Genomic DNA, 18892 nt, shown 5'->3' on the forward strand with positions numbered 1-18892 from the left:
CCTCTTCTCAGTGTGACTCTGTTGTGGATGTAGCATGCTGTGTTCATGGCTTCAGCCCAGAGATTATAGGGAAGTTCTTTGGCATGAAGCATGACCCTAGCAGCCTCTTGCAAAGTCCTGTTTTTCCTTTCAACTATGCCATTCTGTTATGGTGTAATGGCTGCAGAGAACTCATGAGTGATGCCTTCAGATGTGCAGAATTCAGTAAACTTGCTGTTTTCAAACTCTCTGCCATGGTCACTCCTGATTCTCTTGATGACACAGTCTTTTTCTCTTTGAAGTCTTAGACTCAACTCCTTGAATACTTCAAAGGTGTCTGATTTTTCTCTGATAAAGTTGACCCAGGTAAATCTGGAGAAATCATCCACAACAACATAGGCATACCTCTTTCCTCCAAGGCTTTCAACTTGCATAGGCCCCATCAAGTCCATGTGAAGTAGTTCCAGCACCCTGGAAGTGGTCTGATGTTGAAGCTTCTGGTGGGACATCTTGACTTGCTTTCCAATCTGACATTCACCACAAATTCTGCCTTCTTCTATTTTCAAATTGGGAATGCCTCTAACAGCACCTTTGTCAATGATTTTCTTCATGCCTCTTAAGTGCAGATGTCCAAGTCTTTGATGCCATATTCTGACTTCATCTTCTTTGGAGGATAGACATGTGGAGGAGTAACTGGTTTCTTGAGGTGTCCATAGGTAACAGTTGTCCTTTGATCTGCTGCCCTTCATTAGAACTTCACTCTTCTCATTTGTCACCAAGCATTCTGACTTTGTGAAGTTTACATTGAATCCTTCATCACACAACTGACTGATGCTGATCAAGTTTGCAGTCAGTCCCTTCACCAGCAGTACTTTGTCCAGACTAGGAAGTCCATCATGGGCTAGCTTTCCCATTCCAGTGATCTTTCCTTTAGAGCCATCTCCAAATGTCACATAGCTAGTGGAGCAAGGTTCAATGTTCACCAGGAATTCTTTAACTCCTGTCATGTGTCTGGAACAGCCGCTATCTAGGTACCAATCTTCCTTAGCTGATGCTCTAAGTGAAGTATGAACAACAAGACTAACAGTCTTGTGTTTTGGAACCCACACCATCTTCCTTCCACTGCTGCTACTTTGAGTTCCATGATGTGGATGGCCATGTAAATGATAGCAAAAGGGCTTTATGTGACCATACTTGCCACAGTAGTGACACCTCCACTTCTTTCTTTTGCTCCTTTTCTGCTGCGTTCCATGATGTCGAGACCGATGTTGTGACATCGTGGCTCCAGTGCTGTTTTGGGCAGGAACAAATTCTGTCATGGTTATTCTGCCAGCAGATTTATGATTAAACCCAAGTCCTCTCTGGTTTCCAACATTCTTCCCAAGCTGTAGCACCTCATCAAGCATATCTGAGCCTTTATTCAGCATCTTTATTGATTTTGTCATGTTTTCCAATTTAGAGTTCAGAAAACCAACTTCTCCTTTAAGCTCAGAGATCTCCTCTTCATGTGCCTCCTTCTCGGCCTCCAGATTTGCAATGACCTTCTTCAGTTGTGCTTCTTGCTGAAGAATCTTCTCACTTTTGATGCATAGTTCTCTATAGGATATAGCAAGCTCATCAAAAGTGATTTCACTATCTGTATCACTTGAATCTTCAGCAGATTCAAATCTCCCAGTGAGTGCATTCACATCTCTGTCAGAATCACTTTCTTGTTCACTCTCTGTATCATCAGACCGACATACAGAAAGTCCTTTCCTCTGCTTCTTGAGATGAGTGGGACATTCAGCTTTGATGTGTCCATAGCCTTCACACCCATGGCATTGAACTCCTTTGCTGTGACTGGGCTTTTCCTCTGACCTTTTCTGGTATTCACTACCTTTCCTGATGTCGAACGGGATGTTCCGGACATGTGGTTTCTGCCTCCTGTCCATTCTGTTCAGCACTTTGTTGAACTGTTTTCCAAGGAGCACAACTGCGTTAGTCAGACCTTCATCAGTATCCAGGTCATACTCATCTTCTTCTCCTTCATCATTGGACACAAACGCCAGATTCTTGCTCTTCTTTTCAGTCCTATCCGAGAGTCCTAGCTCAAAGGTTTGAAGGGAACCAATGAGTTCATCTACTCTCATGTTGCAAATGTCTTGGGCCTCCTCTATTGCAGTGACTTTCATGTCAAATCTCTTAGGCAAAGATCTGAGGATCTTTCTCACCAGCTTTTCGTCTGTCATCCTTTCTCCCAAGGCAGTGCAAGCATTGGCAATTTCAAGAATGTTCATGTGGAAGTCATGAATACACTCTTCCTCCTTCATCTTCAGATTTTCGAATTTTGTAGCCAATAGTTGCAATCTGGACATCTTCACTTTGGAGGTTCCTTCATGAGTGGTTTTCAGGATCTCCCATGCATCCTTGGCCACTGTGCATGTGTTGATAAGTCTGAAGATATTCTTGTCAACTCCATTGAATAGAGCATTCAAAGCTTTGGAGTTTCCAAGTGCCAATTCGTCTTCTTCTTTTGTCCAGTCTTCTTCTGGCTTCAATTCATCAGTGGGCTTTCCTTCTGTGTCCAGCATCTTGGGATGTTCCCAGCCTTTGATGACAGCTTTCCAGGTTCTGCTATCCAGTGATTTGAGGAAGGCCATCATCCTTGCTTTCCAGTATTCATAGTTGGTTCCATCCAGAATTGGTGGTCTGTTCACTGGTCCTCCTTCTTTCTCCATGTTCATCAGAATTTATCTCCCTAGATCTCACTCAGTGATTTCGAGTGCCTGCTCTGATACCAATTGAAATTCTGATATCAATGACAGATGTCGTACCGGATGTCACGACATCACGCTTCAGAACATGCAGATTATATTTGACAGTATGAACAGATTACACAAGTAAATAACACAAGAGAATTGTTAACCCAGTTCGGTGCAACGTCACCTACATCTGGGGGCTACCAAGCCAGGGAGGAAATCCACTAAAATAGAGTTAGTTCGAAGATCTAACAACCACTGTTTACAACCTTCTCACCTAACCACTACCCGTGCAACCTCAACCTAAGAGCCACTCTTAGATATGAGAACCCCTCTCACTCCCTCTCAATCACTCTCCCGTGTTTACAATTAAATCAAATACACACCAGAGATTGCTCTCTGAACAATAGAGATCAACTCCACACACTATAGAGATCAACTCTACACACTCAGGTCCAACACTTGATGTTAGGGTGACATCAAGGTGGCTCACAAAACACTCAAGTCCCAAAACTAACAAAATAACTCTTCAATCCCGGACTTGGTCGAAAACTCGTGCAGCCTTCATGTTTATATAGCAGTGTGCGTTTCTGGGCTGCAACTACTTGTGCTGGATGAGATCTATCATTTTCCTGAAAATCTGCACTTAAAGATCTAAAAGATACAGTTTGATCTTTTAGTTTTTATCTTTAATCTTTAATCCCTGAACGAACTATTCAAGTTTGTAATTCGAACTTTAATTATCTTTTAATTCGTTCCTAAAGATAGATCGCCAAATCTGTTGCTAACTGCACATTAATCTGTTAAAGGTATAACAGATTTATGTGTCCAGTATTTTCGGGCCGGATGTCAGGACATCATGTCCGACATCGTGGATCCTGCACACTCTGTTAAAGATATAACAGATTTATGTGTCCAGTATTTTCGGGCAGGATGTCCTGGACATTGTATCCGACATCGTGGATCCTGCAGCTTCAATTCTTCATTTGACATTTTATCTTGCCTTGTGCATTGTGCAGCCCAATCTGATTCCTTGACATAACGTTGGACATCATGTGCAGCAACTCCAGCTTTCCTTCATTGTCTAAGTGCTTATGTTTTAACAAAATCTTAGCCAATCTTTTAAACACTCAGTAGAGCTAAGCACTAACAGGAAACTTAGTTGTATAGGAATGACAGCCTCAAGATGGGTTTCTCCTTCATTCTCACCCTCTTCATTTGCCCCAGTTTTCACATTCATCAAAGCAGGATGATCAGATTTACCTCTTTCCAGGCCCACTTTGATCCTTTCGCCGGTGAAGACCAAATCCGCAAAGCTTAAAGGTGTGTAACCCACCATTTTTCATAATAGAACACTGGTAATGTGTCTACTATCATTGTTATCATTTCTTTCTCCGTCATTGAGGGAACCACTTGTGATGGAAGCTTGCTTGTGGGGCTTCTATGGAGGCTGGATCTTTGAACTTCAATGAGGTCCTTTAATGATGATTTTCCACCATGGAGATGCATCGGAAGACAAAGGAGAAGAGGTGAGAGGAGGCACCATCCACTAAGGAATAAGCCATGGAAGAAGGAGCTTCACTGATCGAGGCCGTACCCGAATCAAATAAACATGAAAATGCAGTAACTAGGAAGTGATCCTAGGTCGTTTCCCAACGAGCAGTGACAAACCAAATGTTCATAATATACTTGCAGTAACAGTAACGATTGGGGGGAGTTTGTTTGTTTTGTGATTAAAGAGCAGAACAAGTAAACTGAAATACGAAACTACTAATGTTAAAAACGGGTTGTTTCCTCTGAGTCAGAAGCCATTCTCTTATCCTGGGTTATGGAGAATTCGTCCCTAACAGTCAACCACTTAATCCAACCTTATTTCAATTTACTAAGCGAAAATCAACTTAGGGTTTTCAATACGTGATTAGGCACCACATACACCAGTTAGCCCTTCGTCCATTAAGCATGAACGCAAGTTAGGCTCAGAGGCAATTAATCGAACACGAAGCGTGCACTGATTAATATACACGAATTTGGGATAACTGGTGAAGGGAAAACTGCCAGGAAACCACATTACAAGCGAAACCTCAAAGAGAGTTGCGCTTCGTCCTCAAAAGGAAACAACACCAGAAAATCTAGCCTTCCATGGATTCAAACAGAAAATGCAAATGAAACATGAAGCAGAAACGTAAATGAACAGAAACGTAAATGAAAGTAGAAGAAGAAGCAAGAATGAACTCATAATTAGAAGCAGAAAACGGAAATTTGCATTAAGAACGAAAACCGTAACAAGGGAACAGAAAAACGTGAAAACCTAAAACCAAAGCTCTGAATAATGAAAATAGCATAACAGAATGCCTTGCATGAATCCCAAGGCTGCTATTTAAAAAGAGTCACTCAAAGTCGCTGGGCCCTATTACAATACTCTGGCCCAAAACGAAATAAACACTGAACAACATAAAATAAAATTGTGAAATTTCCTAATTAGAAATTAACTAAGCTAAGCGCTGCTTTATTTGCCCTCTTCAAGTCCACAACCAAAATCCGGATTAAGCCCAATGTTTCATTAATTCCTGAAATTAGATTAAAAACATCAAATTAGCTAAATGGGCCCAAATAATAAAACTGCCTAATTAATTGACAATTAAGACCAATCAGTAATTAAAATGGTGCAAGAAGGGTTTAGAAAATAGAAGAAAATGATGGCATATCAAAACCCCCTATACTTAGCCTTTGCACTCCTGGGCAAAATGAAACAAAGAACAATATCCAAGGATATCAAAGAGAGACAAATGAAAACATTCACATATTTCTCAATGAACATCAAGGAATGAAAGTAATGGGTAACATCTAACATAAGGAGATCTGAAAAGTCAAGACATTCATGAAAATCATCCAAGCAACCCAATCATGGCAAAATAGTTAATCAGCTCAAGAATGAAAAGTGATAAAGCCTCACAAGATATACACTCTATCTCTCAAGTGTCTAGGCTACTATTTACCCTCAAAGCACCCAAGAAAACAAACACCACATAAACTTGGCAAGATTCTAAAATTGACAATCAACCCATAAACACAAGCACATGAGGATCAAAAGGTCTTTTAAGGTTGTAATGGGGCCAAGGACAAGGTATGGAAAAATATGGAATAAGTGACTAAATCCCAAAGGAATAGAGGAGCAATGGGGAATAAGTGCATAATAAGAAAAAAAAATAAGAAAATAAAAAGAAGATAAAATTTAAACATAAAGAGTAGAACCAAGAGTCTCATCATTCTTTTGCCATTTAAGATCTTATTCACTCAACTTTATTGCTTTTTTTTTCATTTTTTTTACTCTATATCCTTTGAGAAACAACATTTCATTTAGCATGTCCAACATTTAACCAATATACAATGTACATCAAGTATGGCCCAAAATACATCATGAAGTATAGCCAACAAAACAAGTTATCCAATGAAACAAAAACCCCCCCACACTTATTCCCAAAACAATTCCAAAGCTCCAAAATTCCTTAAGGATATGGTGATATCATGGTTTTTCACTTGAGGCTTGTAGTGAGCTTCAAAACAAGGAAAGGGAAACAAGGCTCAAAAGGGCTATCAAAGGAATTAATTCAAGGTAAGTCCATTTGGCTAGAAGCTTATAAGAACAAAATTGCCTCAATCATTTCCAAATATGCACGTGAATTAGGACGCATCAACAAGAATCAAGCCAAGGCTATTGTGCAAGCAATCAATGGGGCAAAACACACCAAATGATTATGCTGATGGATGGCTCAAATTATCACAAAGGTAAACTCATCACTTTCAAATTGAGCTTTCAAAACTATCATGACATGTAGAGAAGAATCAAGGATTTCAAGTCACAAAATGTCAAGAACTTTTATTTTCAAAACAATTACCCATTTCTTGAACATATCCTATAATTCAAAGAAAAACATGCAAAGTTGTACATGCACACAAAATTGACCCAAAATATTAAACTAAAAATCTGACGAAACTAACAACATTAACAAATTAACACAACTAACAAATTAACAAAACCAACAAAACTAGCAAAACCAAAGAACACTCCCCCCCCCCCCCCCCATACTTAAACAACACATTGTCCTCAATGTAGCACAATTAAAAGATTAAAAACAATTAAATCATCAAAGAGAATCGGACAAGTGTAATAAAAGCAAAGAAGGAGATAGGAAAAGAAAAACTCCCTAAGTCATGGTGGAGGAAGAGTAGGGTGGAGTAAGGAAGTCTCTTCCACCACTACGTCCACTAAAGAAGGGTTCGTGAGGAATGGCTTAAGTCAATGTCCGTTGACCTTGAAGCTCTTGTTTGTGGAGTCGCTTTTGATCTCAACTGTACCATAAGGAAAAACATTAGTAACAACAAAAGGACCAATCCACTTAGACCTCAACTTACCACTCATGAGTCCAAGCTTAGAATTATACAATAACACTTTTTGCCCAACCATGAAGTCCTTTTTAACTATCATGCTATCATGGAACTTCTTGGTCTTTTCTTTGTAGAACTTGGCATTCTCGTAGGCTTCTAGGCGGATTTCATCTAACTCACTCAGTTGCAACTTTCTTTCCTCACCAGCTTGATCCATAGAGAAGTTGCAAGTCTTCACTGCCCAGTAAGCTTTGTGCTCAATTTCCACTGGAAGATGACATGCCTTTCCAAAGACAACCCGATAAGGAGACATTCCTATGGGTTAGGCAGTCCGATGTGCCCAGAGAGCATCATCAAGCCTGGTACTCCAATCTTTCCTGCTTGGCTGCACAATCTTCTCTAAAATTCGCTTGATTTCTCGGTTAGAAATTTCTGCCTGTCCATTGGTCTGGGGGTGGTATGGTGTGGATACCCTGTGTACCACCCCGTACTTTTTAAGCAGGGCATGCATTGTCCTGTTGCAAAAATGGGTTCCTTGATCACTAACAATTGCTTTAGGTACTCCAAACCTGCAAAACAGATTAGACCTGACAAAGTTTGCGACAACTTTACCATCATTAGTTCTAGTAGGCTTGGCTTCCACCCATTTTGAAACATAGTCAACTGCAAGGAGAATGTAAACATAACCAAAAGAGACAGGAAAAGGACCCATGAAATCTATACCCCAGACATCAAACACCTCACAGAATAGCATAGGTTGCTGAGGCATTTGTTGTCGCCATGTAAGTGTATTTCCTGCTCTCTGACACTGCTCACAAGTGCTGCAGATCTTCCACGCATATTTAAAGATGGTGGGCCAATAAAAACCACAATCAAGCACTTTGCGAGCTGCCCTTTGAACACCCAGATGACCTCCCGGTGCGGAAGAATGACAGAACTGCAGGACTGAGTCAGTCTCATGATCTGGAATTCACCGTCTAATGACCTGATCACTACACAATTTCCACAAGTAGGGGTCATCCCAAATAAAATGCTTAGCATCACTTTTAATTTTATCTTTTTGGGCCTTAGATGCTAAGGGAGGAAAAATAGAGGCAACTAAATAATTGACAATGTTAGCAAACCAGGGAGTAGAAAGAGAGTCAGAAATACTATACAGTATATACAAATGATCATCCGGGAAATCATCCTGAATGGGTGAATCCGCATCTGATACACGTTCGATCCGACTCAAATGATCAGCAACTAGATTTTGTGCTCCGCTCCTATCACGGATCTCCAAGTCAAACTCTTGGAGCCAGAGCATCCATCGAATCAACCTAGGCTTAGAATCAGCCTTCTTCAACAAGTACTTTAGAGCTACATGGTTAGTGTAAACAATAATGCGGGTACCAAGAAAATAAGATCGAAATTTTTCAAGAGAAAAAACTATGGCTAGAAGCTCTTTCTCAGTAGTAGTATAATTCGCTTGGGCAGCATCTAAAGTCCTAGAAGCATAATATATCACCCTGGGCAATTTGTCAATTCTCTGAGCAAGGACAGCCCTCAATGCATAATTTGATGCATCACACATAAGCTCAAAAGGGGCTGTCCAATCGGGTGCCTGGATGATGGGGGTGGTAGTCAGCGCTCTTTTGAGGCAATCAAAAGCCTCTTTGCATCTGTCATTAAAGTCAAACTCCACCTCCTTTTGCAACAAGTTGGACAGCGGAAGGGCCACTTTGCTAAAATCCCTTATAAAGCGCCTGTAGAACCCTACATGACCAAGAAAAGATCGCACCTCTCGCACACAAGAGGGGTAAGGCAATTGTGAAATAACAAAATTTTTTGCAGGATCTACTTCAATACCTTTATTGGAAATAATGTGCCCTAAAACTATACCTTGCTCAACCATAAAATGATATTTTTCAAAATTTAGAACAAGGTTAGTTTCAATGCATCTATTTAAAACTTTTTCTAAACTATCCAAACAACCATCAAAAGAGGATCCATATACAGTGAAATCATCCATAAACACCTCTATGCAATTTTCTAAAAAATCACTGAAAATACTAATCATGCACCGCTGGAAGGTACCAGGGGCATTGCACAGGCCGAAAGGCATCCTCCTATAGGCAAAAGTGCCGAAGGGGCAGGTGAATGTGGTCTTTTCCTGATCCTCAGGAGCAATAGTAATTTGCATATAACCAGAAAAACCATCAAGGAAACAGTAGTGGGATTTACCTGCCAGGCGTTCAAGCATCTGGTCAATGAATGGCAGGGGAAAATGGTCCTTTTTGGTAACCTGGTTCAGCCTCCTATAGTCAATGCAGACTCTCCAACTGTTCTGCACCCGAGTAGGAATTAGCTCCTCCTTCTCATTTTTTATCACTGTGAGGCCGGTCTTCTTCGAGACTACCTGGACGGGACTCACCCATTGGCTGTCGGAGATAGGATAAATGATTCCAGCTTGCAAAAGCTTGGTTATCTCCTTCTTCACTACATCAAGAATCACCGGGTTGAGTCTTCTCTGTGGCTGTTTTACTGGTTTAGCTCCATCCTCTAAATTTATTTGATGCATACATGTGGATGGGCTAATACCAGGAATGTCCGCCAGGGTCCAGCCTATAGCCTTCTTATGCTTCTTGAGAACTGACAACAACTTCTCCTCTTGCTGATCAGCAAGGGAGGAAGATATAATCACTGGAAAACTCTTGCTATCATCCAAGCAAGCGTATTTTAAATTTGATGGCAGAGGCTTCAATTCTGGTGTGGTCGACTGGACAGTGGTAGAAGGAGATGGTTTCTCAGCCTTTACCTCATAAAGAAAGTCAGAGGTATGTGTACTTCCTGAAACATGGTTAGTCCAATCTGACTCTATAAAATCAATCTCAAGAGGTAAAACACCACCACCAGACATGCAATCAATATCACTCTCAAATTCACTCTCAGATTCACTCTCAGCATCAAATTCAGACATATGATCAAGTACAATTTCAGACTCAATGCATGAAGAGTGAGAGGCATACAGATTAGAATAAAGATCAGTCATGTATTCATCAACAACATGGTCAATTATTTCAGCACGAAATACAGAAAGATCTTCAGATGGGTATTTCATAGCATCCAGAATATTAAAATGAACAGTTATACCACCAAACTCCATGGATAGTGTGCCTGCATAAACATCTATCTTAGTTCTAGCAGTTTTCATAAAGGGTCCACCTAGAATGATGGGAACTGATCCTTGAGAAAATCCATCTTCCATATTCAAAATATAAAAATCAACAGGGAAAATCAGTTCACCAACTCTAACTAAGACATCTTCTATGAAACCAACAGGGTAGGCAACACTTCTATTAGCTAAATGAATTACCACATCAGTTGACTGCAAGGGACCTAGAGATAGAGAATTAAAAATAGACAGAGGCATAACACTAACAGAAGCTCCTAAATCTAGCATGGCATTGTCAAACTTACTATTCCCTATAATACAAGGTATGCTGAATGTACCTGGATCTTTGCATTTTTCAGGAATTTGAGGAACAGATTTACCAATCAATGCGGAGACATTTCTGCCCATGCTAATCCGTTCACTTCCTTTAAGCTTCCGCTTATTAGTGCACAGCTCCTTCAAGAATTTGGCATATCTTGGAATTTGCTTTATTGCATCCAACAGAGGTATGTTTACCTCTACTTTTCTAAACATGTCCAAGATCTCTTTCTCTGCCTCTTCCATTTTTTTGTTGGAAACTGCTCTTGGAGGGAATGGAAGAGGGGGAATGTGCTGCTTCTGCAAATCAGAATTACCTGTGGAAGAAGATTCACCTGCACAGAAATTGTTAGGTAAATTTTTGTCATCACCTTTTTCTGGAGTAGAGTGAAGTTTGGCAGGTTCATTTGCAGATGAGGAAGGTGCTACGGGTTGAGGTCCTTGACACTGCTTTCCCGACCTCAATGAAATGGCACTGATATTTTTGGGATTTTGGACAGCTTGAGAAGGCAACTTGTCAGAATTTTGGGACTGTTGTTGATTCCATTGGGTAGCCAATTGTCCCATCTGATTGGTTAAGCTCTGAATGGAGGCTCTGGTCTCTTGCTGAAACTGCATGTTCTGCATAGTCATTTGCCTCACAAGTTCTTCGAGGGAAGGTTGTGGAGGGGCCTCAACTGTTGGCTGTTTATGGGGTTGTTGCTGTTGTTGGATTGGTGGAGGAATGTATGGTCTGCTTGGGCCAGCAGCATTTTGGAAGGAAGGAGCAGGCTGCTGTTGTTGTTGCTGAGGGCTGGACCATCTGAGGTTAGGGTGATTCCTCCATCCAGGGTTGTATCTGTTGCTGGAGAGGTCATAATTGTTCTGCTGTGGTTGATTTTGCTGCTGAGGTTGAGGAGGTCTATTGTAAATGTTTGCAGCATAAGCTTCAGGCTGCTCAATTGCTCCAGGTTGCTGCATGGAAGGGCAAAGGTCTGTATGGTGGTCAGCAGAGGAGCACAAACCACAAACCCTTGCGATAGGAACAGATTTCTAATTCAAGGCCAGCTGGGTTACCAAGTTAACCAATGCATCCAGTTTGCCTTCAAGCTTCTTAGTTTCAGATGATGCAGATGGGTTTGTAGCTACCTCATGCACTCCTCTAATGACTATGGCATCATTTCTGGCGCTAAACTGTTGGGAGTTGGAAGCCATCTTCTCAATTAAATTTCTGGCTTCAGCAGGAGTCATGTCTCCAAGGGCTCCACCACTGGCAGGATCTATCATACTTCTCTCCATATTACTGAGTCCTTCATAAAAATATTGGAGAAGAAGCTGCTCCGAAATCTGATGGTGGGGGCAACTGTCACATAGTTTCTTAAATCTCTCCCAGTACTCATACAGGCTCTCTCCACTGAGTTGTCTAATACCTGAGATATCCTTCCTGATTGCTGTGGTCCTGGAAGCAGGGAAATTTTTTTCTAAGAATACTCTCTTAAGGTCATCCCAGCTCGTGATGGACCTTGGAGCAAAGTAATACAGCCAGTCCTTTGCCACTCCCTTTAATGAATGAGGAAAAGCCTTCAGAAATATGTGATTCTCCTGGACATCTGGGGGTTTCATGGTGGAGCAGACAATATGAAATTCCTTCAAATATTTGTGCGGGTCTTCACCTGCAAGGCCATGAAACTTTGGAAGCAAATGAATCAGTCCAGTTTTAAGAACATATGGGACATCCTCATCAGGGTATTGGATGCACAAGCTTTCGTAAGTGAAATCAAGTGCAACCATTTCCCTTAGAGTCCTCTCACGGGGTGGAGGTTGTGCCATGTTCTCAGAATGTGCAAAATCAGAATGCTCAGAATCAGAATGCTCAAAATTATAATGCTCCAAATCAGGATGTTCAAAATCACCAATAACAGAATGCACAGATTCACCAGTAATGGAATGCTCAGGATGATCAAAAGGTATAAAATGATGCCTAACTAATCTATGAAATGTCCTATCTATCTCCGGGTCAAAGGGTTGTAAGTCAGATGGATTGCCTCTAGTCATACACTACATTCAGCATGCACAACTAGTTGCCTTGTCATGTAAATAAAGGTGCAGGTTTGAACTACAGCTACCCTCAAATGATATCCAAATGACTTGAAATTTTGTGAGCAACCTTATAAAATGATGAGAAGATAGCACAAAAAAATTTCAAACAAAAATTCAAAGTCTAACTATGAAAGCTAAAATTGGTGGGTTAAGAAAAATAAGTGAATAAAACTTGAAAAATAAAAAACTTTTGACAGAATCGCTTTTTTTGGACGATGGAGACCTCAGCCGGCCTATGGCCGGCTTACACGGCGTAGGAAATTTTTTCTACCCCAAATGCATATATAATAATTGCGATTTTGATAACCGGAGCAAAAGTTATGGCCATTTGAAGTTTTGGCAAACACAAAATTTGCTAGTTATTTGGAACTTTCAAATCTGACCAAACTAAAGGCTCTAGCTATTTTTCCCACAAAATATGGATTAAAAGAAGTTACCAAAAAAAAATTCAGCCAAAAATAACAACCCTAGCTACTAAAACAAAAAATCTCAAATAATTCAGCATGGGTGGTCGCTAAAATCCGTCTCTAATTGATTTCTACTACTACTTTGTTTTGCCGCAAGCAAAAGTGGTCGCTAAGTCCGTCGCAAAACACTATTCACAGCAAAACAACCAAGACTGAAACAGGGGAAACGCTTAATGGGAAAACTGAAACAGAACACACACTAAACAAAATACCAGGACACTAAACAACACTAACACACATACTAACACAATACTAACAATTAAACATAAAACACGAAAGGATTAAACACACAGCACTAGCTAGCTATTATGAACCTTTGGACAGTGCTCCCCGGCAACGGCGCCAAATTTGATCGAGGCCGTACACGAATCAAATAAACATGAAAATGCAGTAACTAGGAAGTGATCCTAGGTCGTTTCCCAACGAGCAGTGACAAACCAAATGTTCATAATATACTTGCAGTAACAGTAACGATTGGGAGGAGTTTGTTTGTTTTGTGATTAAAGAGCATAACAAGTAAACTGGAATACGAAACTACTAATGTTAAAAACGGGTTGTTTCCTCTGAGTCAGAAGCCATTCTCTTATCCTGGCTTATGGAGAATTCGTCCCTAACAGTCAACCACTTAATCCAACCCTATTTCAATTTACTAAGCGAAAATCAACTTAGGGTTGTCAATACGTGATTAGGCACCACATACACCAGTTAGCCCTTCGTCCATTAAGCATGAACGCAAGTTAGGCTCAGAGGCAATTAATCGAACACGAAGCGTGCACTGATTAATATACACGAATTTGGGATAACTGGTGAAGGGAAAACTGCCAGGAAACCACATTACAAGCGAAACCTCAAAGAGAGTTGGGCTTCGTTCTCAAAAGGAAACAACACCAGAAAATCTAGCCTTCCATGGATTCAAACAGAAAACGCAAATGAAACATGAAGCAGAAACGTAAATGAACAGAAACGTAAATGAAAGTAGAAGAAGAAGCAAGAATGAACTCGTAATTAGAAGCAGAAAACGGAAATTTGCATTAAGAACGAAAACCGTAACAAGAGAACAGAAAAATGTGAAAACCTAAAACCAAAGCTCTAAATAATGAAAATAGCATAACAGAATGCCTTGCACGAATCCCAAGGCTACTATTTAAAAAGAGTCACTCAAAGTCGCTGGGCCCTATTACAATACTCTGGCCCAAAACGAAATAAACACTGAACAACATAAAATAAAATTGCAAAATTTCCTAATTAGAAATTAACTAAGGTAAGCGCTGCTTTATTTGCCCTCTTCAAGTCCACAACCAAAATCCGGATTAAGCCCAATGTTTCATTAATTCCTGAAATTAGATTAAAAACATCAAATTAGCTAAATGGGCCCAAATAATAAAACTGCCTAATTAATTGACAATTAAGACCAATCAGTAATTAAAATGGTGCAAAAAGGGTTTAGAAAATAGAAGAAAATGATGGCACATCACATATACAGTGAAATCATCCATAAACACCTCTATGCAATTTTCTAAAAAATCACTGAAAATACTAATCATGCACTGCTGGAAGGTGCCAGGGGCATTGCACAGGCCGAAAGGCATCCTCCTATAAGTAAAAGTGCCGAAGGGGCAGGTGAATGTGGTTTTTTCCTAATCCTCAGGAGCAATAGTAATTTGCATATAACCAGAAAAACCATCAAGGAAACAGTAATGGGATTTACCTGCCAGGCGTTCAAGCATCTGGTCAATGAATGGCAGGAGAAAATGGTCCTTTATGGTAACCTAGTTCAACGTCCTATAGTCAATGCAGACTCTCCAACTGTTCTGCACCCGAGTAGGAATTAGCTCCTCCTTCTCATTTTTTATCACTGTGAGGCCGGTCTTCTTCGGGACTACTTGGACGGGACTCACCCATTGGCTGTCGGAGATAGGATAAATGATTCCAACTTGCAAAAGCTTGGTTATCTCCTTCTTCACTACGTCAAGAATCACCGGGTTAAGTCTTGTCTGTGGCTGTCTTACTGGTTTAGCTCCATCCTTTAAATTTATTCGATGCATACATGTGGATGGGCTAATACCAGGAATGTCCGCCAAGGTCCAGCCTATAGCCTTCTTATGCTTCTTGAGAACTGACAACAACTTCTCCTCTTGCTCATCAGCAAGAGAGACAGATATAATCACTGGAAAACTCTTGCTATCATCCAAGTAAGCGTATTTTAAATTTGATGGCAGAGGCTTCAATTCTGGTGTGGTCGGCTGGACAGTGGTAGAAGGAGATGGTTTCTCAGCCTTTACCTCATAAAGAAAGTCAGAGGTATGTGTACTTCCTGAAACATGGTTAGTCCTATCTGACTCTATAAAATCAATCTCAAGAGGTAAAACGCCACCACCAGGCATGCAATCAATATCAATCTCAGATTCACTCTCAGCATCAAATTTAGACATATGATCAAGTACAATTTTAGACTCAATGCATGAAGAGTGAGAGGCATGCAGATTAGAATAAAGATCAGTCATGTATTCATCAACAACATGGTCAATTATTTCAACACGAAATACAGAAAGATCTTCAGATGGGTATTTCATAGCATCCAGAATATTAAAATGAACAGTTATATCACCAAACTCCATGGATAGTGTGCCTGCATAAACATCTATCTTAGTTCTAGCAGTTTTCATAAAGGGTCTGCCTAGAATGATGGGAACTGATCCTTGTGAAAATCCATCTTCCATATTCAAAATATAAAAATCAACAGGGAAAATCAGTTCACCAACTCTAACTAAGACATTTTCTATGAAACCAACAGGGCAGGCAACACTTCTATTAGCTAAATGAATTACCACATGAGTTGACTGCAAGGGGCCTAGAGATAGAGAATTAAAAATAGACAGAGGCATAACACTAACAGAAGCTCCTAAATCTAGCATGGCATTGTCAAACTTACTATTCCCTATAATACAAGGTATGCTGAATGTACCTGGATCTTTGCATTTTTCAGGAATTTGAGGAACAGATTTACCAATCAATGCGGAGACATTTCTGCCCATGCTAATCCATTCACTTCCTTTAAGCTTCCGCTTATTAGTGCACAGCTCCTTCAAGAATTTGGCATATCTTGGAATTTTCTTTATTGCATCCAACAGAGGTATGTTTACCTCTACTTTTCTAAACATTTCCAAGATCTCTTTCTCTGCCTCTTCCATTTTTTTGTTGGAAACTGCTCTTGGAGGGAATGGAAGAGGGGAAATGTGCTGCTTCTGCAAATCAGAATTACCTGTGGAAGAAGATTCACCTGCACAGAAATTGTTAGGTAAATTTTTGTCATCACCTTTTTCTGGAGTAGAGTGTAGTTTGGCAGGTTCATTTGCAGATGAGGAAGGTGCTACGGGTTGAGGTCCTTGACACTGCTTTCTCGACCTCAATGAAATGGCACTGATATTTTTGGGATTTTGGACAGCTTGAGAAGGCAACTTGTCAAAATTCTGGGACTTTTGTTGATTCAATTGGGTAGCCATTTGTCCCATCTGATTGGTTAAGCTCTGAATGGAGGCTCTGGTCTCTTGCTGAAACTGCATGTTCTGCATAGTCATTTGCCTCACAAGTTCTTCGAGGGAAGGTTGTGGAGGGGCCTCAACTGTTGGTTGTTTCTGGGGTTGTTGTTGTTGTTGGATTGGTGGAGGAATGTATGGTCTGCTTGGGCCAACAACATTTTGGAAGGAAGAAGCAGGCTGCTGTTGTTGTTGCTGAGGGCTGGACCATCTGAGGTTAGGGTGATTCCTCCATCCAGGGTTGTATCTGTTGCTGGAGAGGTCATAATTGTTCTGCTGTGGTTGATTTTGCTGCTGAGGTTGAGGAGGTCTATTGTAAATGTTTGCAGCATAAGCTTCAGGTTGCTCAATTGCTCCAGGTTGCTGCATTGAAGGGCAAAGGTCTGTATGGTGGTCAGCAAAGGAGCACAAACCACAAACCCTTGCGACAGGAACAGATTTCTAATTCAAGGCCAGCTGGGTTACCAAGTTAACCAATGCATCCAGTTTTCCATCAAGCTTCTTAGTTTCAGATGATGCAGATGGGTTTGTAGCTACCTCATGCACTCCTCTAATGACTATGGCATCATTTCTGGCGCTAAACTGCTGGGAGTTCGAAGCCATCTTCTCAATTAAATTTCTGGCTTCAGCAGGAGTCATGTCTCCAAGGGCTCCACCACTAGCAGCATCTATCATACTTCTCTCCATATTACTGAGTCCTTTATAAAAATATTGGAGAAGAAGCTGCTCTGAAATCTGATGGTGGGGGCAACTGGCACATAGTTTCTTAAATCTCTCCCAGTACTCATACAGGCTCTCTCCACTGAGTTGTCTAATACCTGAGATATCCTTCCTGATGGTTGTGGTCCTGGAAGCAGGGAAATTTTTTTCTAAGAATACTCTCTTAAGGTCATCCCAGCTCGTGATGGACCTTGGAGCAAGGTAATACAGCCAGTCCTTTGCCACTCCCTCTAATGAATGAGGAAAAGCCTTTAGAAATATGTGATCCTCTTGGACATCTGGGGGTTTCATGGTGGAGCAGACAATATGAAATTCCTTCAAATATTTGTGCGGGTCTTCACCTGCAAGGCCATGAAACTTTGGAAGCAAATGAATCAGTCCAGTTTTAAGAACATATGGGACATCCTCATCAGGGTATTGGATGCACAAGCTTTCGTAGGTGAAATCAGGTGCAACCATTTCCCTTAGAGTCCTCTCACGGGGTGGAGGTTGTGCCATGTTCTCAGAATGTGCAAAATCAGAATGCTCACAATCAGAATGCTCAAAATTATAATGCTCCAAATCAGGACGTTCAAAATCACCAATAACAGAATGCACAGATTCACCAGTAATGGAATGCTCAGGATGATCAAAAGGTATAAAATGATGCCTAACTAATCTATGAAATGTCCTATCTATCTCAGGGTCAAAGGGTTGTAAGTCAGATGGATTGCCTCTAGTCATACACTACATTCAGCATGCACAACTAGTTGCCTTGTCATGTAAATAAAGGTGTAGGTTTGAACTAAAGCTACCCTCAATTGATATCCAAATAACTTGAAATTTTGTGAGCAATCTTTTAAAATGATGAGAAGATAGCACAAAAAATTTCAGACAAAAATTCAAAGTCTAACTATGAAAGCTAAAATTGGTAGGTTAAGAAAAATAAGTGAATAAAACTTGAAAAATAAAAAACTTTTGACAGAATCACTTTTTTTGGACGATGGAGACCTCAGCCGGCCTATGGCCAGCATACACGGCGTAGGAAATTTTTTCAACCCAAATGCATATATAGTAATTGCGATTCTGATAACCGGAGCAAAAGTTATGGCCGTTTGAAGTTTTGACAAACACAAAATTTGCTACTTTTTTGGAACTTTCAAATCTGACCAAACTAAAGGCTCTAGCTATTTTTCCCACAAAATATGGATTAAAAGAAGTTACCACAAAAAAATTCAGCCAAAAATAACAACCCTAGCTACTGAAACAAAAAATCACAAATAATTCAGCATGGGGGGTCGCTAAAATCCGTCGCTAAGGGATTTCTACTACTACTCTGTTTTGTCGCAAGCAGAAATGGTCGCTAAGTCCGTCGCAAAACACTATTCACAGCAAAACACCCAAAACTGAAACAGGGGAAGCGCTCAATAGGAAAACTGAAACAGAACACACACTAAACAAAATATCAAGATACTAAACGACACTAACACACATACTAACACAATACTAACAATTAAACATAAAACACGAAAGAAT

The 18892-nt window shown here is 40.5% G+C and overlaps 2 non-coding genes across 2 annotated transcripts; both read left to right on the forward strand.

Annotated features, from left to right (window-relative positions):
• Positions 1-11898: 11898 nt before the first annotated feature.
• LOC112999861 (small nucleolar RNA R71) lies at positions 11899-12004 on the forward strand. Its single transcript, XR_003265079.1, has one exon. It is a non-coding gene; the product is annotated as a small nucleolar RNA R71 (small nucleolar RNA).
• Positions 12005-17390: 5386 nt separating this feature from the next.
• LOC112999855 (small nucleolar RNA R71) lies at positions 17391-17497 on the forward strand. Its single transcript, XR_003265073.1, has one exon. It is a non-coding gene; the product is annotated as a small nucleolar RNA R71 (small nucleolar RNA).
• Positions 17498-18892: the final 1395 nt, after the last annotated feature.

Source organism: Glycine max, chromosome 16 (assembly GCF_000004515.6).
Source record: "Glycine max cultivar Williams 82 chromosome 16, Glycine_max_v4.0, whole genome shotgun sequence".
Taxonomy (NCBI): domain Eukaryota; kingdom Viridiplantae; phylum Streptophyta; class Magnoliopsida; order Fabales; family Fabaceae; genus Glycine; species Glycine max.